We start from the raw sequence: 6,551 nt of genomic DNA, 5'->3' as shown, positions 1-6,551 counted from the left end.
AGTAAGTGCTGCATGGAATTTAACTGCCTGATGGCTATTAGTAAGATTTATTAAAGTCAAGGGGGCCTTCTGTTGCATCTCCTGACTCAAACTGCAGGGGCAAAGTTAGAGAATCCGGATGCAAGAAACAGCATTTAAAAAGCCGAAGCGTTAGGACATGGAAGGTGTGAGGGTGTGAGCTAGCGCACTGCTGAGAGGGCACCTTGTTGCTGCTGTCTAACACTGCAGCACCCCTCTGCGCAGGGTTTGCAGGACCTACAAGGCAATGGGGCAGGAATGTAGCTCCCCTACCTGTCTGCCAGGCTGCACGGACCCTGATACCTCTTCAGTCAGGATTTTCTCAGCTGGCACAATTATCCTATCTATAGGTGCCCCACTTTGTTAAAGCTGGAACTGGGGGAAGCATGATGGCTCACACCGCACTGCATGAACCTGATTCTGCCACAGCGCTGATGGTGGTGCAGCCATGAGCCAGGCATCGTGACCCCATTGGAAACGTTTTGAGGGATCTTTAATGAAAACACTGCCTGCAGTTCTGTTCTGGCCCTGGGTAATGGGGAAGAAACCCGGAGCCAAGGTAAAACAAAGCAGAGAGCCCGGAATTCTTGCACATCTGCTATTTCTACCCAGAGCAGCATGTTGAAGCCCGAAGTGTTTTAGCAAGCTTATACAGAATCACAGAATGGTGAAGGTTGGAAGGGACCTCTGGAGATCATCTAGTCCAACCCCTCTGCTCAGCAAGGTCACCTAGAGCATGTTAGGCAGGGTTGCATCCAGGCAGGGTTTGAGTATCGCCGGAGAAGGAGACTCCACACCCTCTCTGGGCAACCTGTTCCCATGCTCTGTCCCTCTCACAGTGAAGAAGTTCATTCTTATATTCAGGTGGAACTTCTGTGTGCATTTGTGTGTGCATATGGGAGAGAGCACGCGAGAGAGGACAGCAAAAGCAAATTAGATTTCTTTCTTTTATTATACAGGATTGTATGTACAAGGTCACCTTTCTCCCAAACATCAGCATCACAGTCAGTTCATAGCAAAAAAACTGCAGCTCATCTCTCAAAGCCTAGAAAACAGCTCTACAACGGCTCAGTACAACACAATGGATAAATTGTATGGGAACCGGAAAAAAGTAGGGGAAAGCACAGTTATCCCTTTAATCCCTCAAGAATTATTTTAACCTAAGAAATGCAAACACAACATTGTGCTTCAAGAGCCATGCTTGCTCCAGGATGGCCCTCTGGGCAGAGCAGCATTGCCCCCCCCCCCCCCCCCGACCTGTTTTTCCCTCCGCCCTTTGAAGACAGATGCTGCAGAAGAGGTCTGGCTTTGAACGCTAGAGTAAAAAACAAAAGCCCCCCTTCGCAGCCCTCTGTAGACTCAGGGGTCTGCTCTGTTTGCGAGAGAGTTTGATGGAAGAGAAGGTGTGGACAGCATTCTGGATTCAAAGCACTGATGTGTGTGGGGGGGTTTGGAGGGGAAGTGGGGGCCAGAGGGGAGATGGGCAGGACACATCTGATCTGAATAAAGTGCTGCATGAGTCTCAGCCCCATCAACCTCTGAACTCAGAAAAACTGGGTAAACTTATGAAAGGGGAAAGAATGAGAAGGAAAGGGCAGACAGACAGATGTTGCAGTGTAAAAGGTTTCCCATGACAAGCCACATGCTAGCTGCTGCAACTCTCTGATTTCAGGATTTAGACTAGGTCAAAAGCAGTTTGAATTTGGGGATGAAGGAGAGGTGCTTGAACGCCCACATGCATCGTGCTCAGAGGATTCCTCGTTACCAGTCTTGTTAAGCTCAGGCAAGTCGTCACATTGCTCAGATCCGTCAAACCGATGCTGGAGTGCAACCTTCGCAGTTAGGATGAGGAGCTGCCTCACCCCTCTCCTGGAGCCCCAGGCAAGCGTGAAGAACCAGTGAGGCTGGAGCGAGAGGAGATATGAACGTTCAGGGAAGGGCCTGACTTATCCGGCACCACGCTGGAGAGGGAGTGAGGGATCACCTCCCTTTTAGGGAGCCGCTGGGCCAAGAAAGGGGTCTCTTCCACGCAGTTCACCTACTCCTGCACCCTCTGCAAAGGCTTGCTTAGCCTTTACATAGTGGTTTCGCAACCACTATGTGAGTGTGAGGAGACCAAACAACTGCAGATGACATTTGCTTTGTTTCTCCTGCTTGGGTTCACTTGCTTCCCTGCAGGCAGCTTCCTTCTCCCATCCCCCTTCTTCCAGCAGTTGCAAAGAGCACAGCAATAAACCAGCACAGAAGCCGCCTTTCCACCCAGAAGAGACCACGTATCCATGACAGCTCATGGGATGAGACACACACAAAACGAGGTGACTGTTCTGGGAGGGGAGCTCACCCCACATGACATGATCTTTAATGTGAGACCACGGATTGTCCAAACTTTTCCCCAGTTAGCAAATGTCCTGGCCCTCATCTAGCATGGGGGAAAAAAACTCTCTTTATTGGATTATAATTAGTTGACCCTCTTCTCCTACAAAATGCTTGGTAGCATCTCTGATTCATTTGGTAACACAACCGCTCTCCCATCTCCAGTCAGTGAAGGTTAAGGACTGTGCAGGGTTTCTTTGCTGCCTGTGCTGGCAACAGAGCTCTGAATCCATCGGCTGGGGAAGTGGGGATCTGCTGGGATGATTCATTGTCTTTGTCTTTGCTTTACAGATGGGTGGAAGATGTTGGGCCGTATTTCTCCTTTAGAATGCTAGGTAGAGATGACAGCAGCCCTTCAGTTTAGCTTGTCTTGCTCAACGTGCCAGGACAGGGTTTAGCCTCGTGCTTTCCACACACTGTTGCTCACTGCTGTTCTGAATGGGCTGCAAGGAGAGAGGAGAGAGAAAAGGCACATCATTTTCCCCAAAATTCAGAGAGGCAGTGACTTAGGAAATGGAGAAAGGGGCTAATCGACAGCCCAGATGAGCAGGCAGGCTCAATGCTACGAAAACACAGAGGATCAGTGTAAAAGAGCATCTTCTGAAGCAGGAAAAAAAAAGTGTATGGAGTGAAAGCATTTTCTCTGAATCCAGCTTCCAAGAAAGCAGAGTGTGAGCTGTACCTGGTTACTGTAGTCTGGCATCCTCCACATCTGTATAATGGCTGTTCTCCTGAAAGGAAAAAGGAACCAGAAACAAGAAATCACCATTTGCTCTTCCTGCCTGTGACAGGTCACATACAGGGATCAGCTTGTGGCAGTGCTCTCACAGAGGGAACAGCTCTGGGCTGCTTGGCAGCCCAGGAGCAACTACAGACTTGATGTGGCTCCTGTGTGCACTGGCTGTGATTTTTGGCTGAATCAGTTCTAGACCAAACGCAGAAGTTTGCTCCAGGTCCTTATTTTGGCAGTGCTCTGCCCAGAACAGGCTCTGGGAAGTGTCATTCCCCGCTGGCTTTTTGAGGACTGGCTCCTGCTAAACCCCAAAGGGACCACGATGAAAGTGAGCCCACCTTACCTTAGCAACGTTAAAAAGTCAGGTGTCTGATCTGGACTAATCCAGAGTGAGCACCTCCAGTGGGTGAACAGCACATCCTCAGGGAAGCTCTTGGACCTGTGGCAACCAGTGGTTGCCCAGCTGTCATCTCTGCTGTGTGAATGCTTAGACTGGCTGCCTCATTTTTATATGGCCAGGTTAGGTGAGACACCTGTGCTCAGTAGGCAATGACAGCACACATTTAAAGTGGGTGTTACTACATGTGTATTCACAGCTGCTGCCTTGTTTTGGCACCATAAGAAGTTTATTCGGGCCTGGGAATGGTCCACACCAGAGAACAGGCATGCCAGTGCTTAAGACTTGCCCAGTCATGAAAAGGTGAAGTTGGTCTATGACTGCAAATTGTGCAATGGCACTGCTGTTGACCAGAGAGCTGGTCTCAGTTTGCTGCAAAGACCATCACCATCACCAAAGGCCACAATGACAGCGCAGTGTGTTGAGCCGCTCCCCGTGCTTTTGAAAATAAGTCACGTGAAGGCCCCTCTCACGGAGCCATTCTGCAATATAGTATTTTTAAAAGAATTAGATACTCAGCAGTGGTACTTTATTTCCAGCAGAGGCCAAATTGGGTGTGGCTGAATACTTTACAGATGCAAATAGAGCCATGGGACCTCTGCAGGTGATACCAGCTAATCTGAAAGGAAAGGCAAGGGAACCTAGTCCAAACCTTGCCAGAGACAGGCTGCTTTGTAAGGCATGGGACCTTATTCTGATTTCAGTTCTGAATCTGCTCTTCTTCTCTGACTGCTTAAACCAGGTGGAGGATTTTTAACCCCTCACTCACCATAGCAGCTCTAGTCTACCCAGCATAATTGTGGGCCAGATTCCTTGTGGGAGAAAGTTCAGAGAATCAGGCACAAGGAATTTAGCTGTCCATCATCCTGCTGCTTCCAGTGTATCTCTGCAAACCTCCACTAGCCATCTATCTGGACAGGTATCTAGCCAGGCAGGGGAAGAAGCTGTGGGTGAGGTAGGCAGATCTGTACAATCAGGGAGATCAAAAGAGTCTTTGTGGCTTTGTGGAGATCCTGCAGAGGCAGAAGTGTCAGTAGGGCAATGCAAGGCAGGAGGGGCAGCTAGAGACTGCTCAAAGGAGCTGTGAATGGAGACTATCAAGATGGGGAAGTCTGGAGGTTTGTGACTTCTAGCAAGAGAACAAAGGCTCCTTTTCTGCCTGAAGAGCTGCAGTTACAAAATTGGTGTAGTGTCCTGGGAACAGGCTCTGCAGGAAGCCAGGAGGGAAAGCTGGCTCAAAAAGGAGGCAGCAATAGCTCAAATGCACACAGCTTTGCCTTGGAACAGGCAATGACTCACGCAGGTGAGAGCTTGTGGGTAAGGAGCAGAGGACAGACCAAACCAAGTGACAGCATAGCACGCATCTGCTTCAGACTGATAAGTGTATGAAGTCTTTGGGCAGCTAGAGGAAGCTTTGCAATTACAGGCCCTGCTACCCATAGAGGACTCCAGCCACCCTGGTATCTTCTGGAAGGGCAATAGGGCTGAATGTAAGCAATCCATGGAGGTTTTTGGAGAGCATCAAGGACAATTTACTGACACAGCTCACTGAGAACCTGATTAACAGGGCAGAGCTGATGGAAGATGTGAAGGTTGAGAGATGTATTGGCTGCAGTAACTGTGAGACTGTGAAGTTGACTATTCTGAAAGAAGTGAGCAAGACAAATAGCAGAATCAAACCCCTGCACTTCAAGAGAGCAGATTTCAGTTTGCTCAGGGATCTATTTGGCAGGAGCCCAAGGGAGACTGGCCTGGTTAGCAAGGGAGCTCTGGGGAGCTGGATGATCTTCAAGGACACCTGCCTCAAAGCACAGGGACGGCCCATTCTGATGTGGAGAAAGTGGAATAGGCATGGCAGAAGGCCAGCACGGATGAACAGCAAACTCCCAGGCAAGCTTTTTCCTACACAAAAAAGCACTATGTAGAAGGTGGAAGCAGGGCTCGGCTACCAAGGAAGAATGTAGAGCTACCACTGTGGTGTGCAATAATGGAGTTTGGAAAGACAAAGCTCAGCTGGAGTTGGAAGTAGTGAGGGATGTGAAGGGCAAGAACAAGGTACATTGGCAGCAAAATGAAGGCTAAGGGAAATGTAAGCCCACTGCTCAATGGGGCAGGGGACCTAGTGACAAAGAACGTAGAAAAAGCCAAGATATTCAAGGTTTTCTTTGCTTTGGTTTTCACCAGTCAGGTCTGCCTTCTGGCCTCCCAGACTCCTGATCTGTGACAAATCTGTGTGAATGAAGTATTACCTGCCTGATCTTTCTCTGTAACAAGAATGACCCCATGCAGCAGGACATGTTGTGGGTGAGCGGGTTAGAAAGCAATTTTGCAAAAAAAAAGACCTGGAGATGCTGGTGAAAAACAAGCTGAGCAGGAGTCAGTAGTGTGCCCAGAAGGACACTGAAATTCTGGAGCAAGTCCAGCAGACGCCACCACGGTGGTCAAACGACTGGAGCATGGGATGTATGAAGAAAGAACCTGAGAGCTGGATTAGTTTAGTTTAAAGAAGAGAAGGTAAAAAGGGTTCTTACCACTGTCCACAGCGACCTGATGGGAGGGTTTAGAGAAGATGGGGCAAGAGTTTTCTCAGAGGTGCCCAGGAACAGGATAAGAGGCAACAGGCACAGGCTGCAACAGGGAAATTCTGACTTCGGGAAAACATTTTATCATGTACATTGTCAAACACTGAATCAGGGATGCAGAAAGGCTGTGGGACTTGCACCCTTGGAGATATTCAAAACAAGGCCTTGAAGCACCCGATCTGACTGGCCCTGCTTGGAGCAGACGGTTGGTTTAGAGACCTTCAGAAGGCCCTTCCAACCTAACTTATTTCACAATTCTGTGATCTCTGGACTCTGCAGCTGCTGCTGAGCTCGTCTGCCCACCCTCTCTGAGAAGGGCACAAACTCATACTGAGAGTGGGTCCCTTCCCACATCTGTGGCCTGGAGCATACACTTGGACTTGACTCCCCTGCCCCTATCCAGTGTTGGGGTACTCTCACTATGGTCAAAAAGCTATTTGTGCACAGA

Source organism: Rhea pennata, chromosome 16 (genome assembly GCF_028389875.1).
Source record: "Rhea pennata isolate bPtePen1 chromosome 16, bPtePen1.pri, whole genome shotgun sequence".
Taxonomy (NCBI): domain Eukaryota; kingdom Metazoa; phylum Chordata; class Aves; order Rheiformes; family Rheidae; genus Rhea; species Rhea pennata.
The sequence above is the reverse complement of the archived record's forward strand: the minus strand, read 5'-3'. Positions refer to the sequence as shown.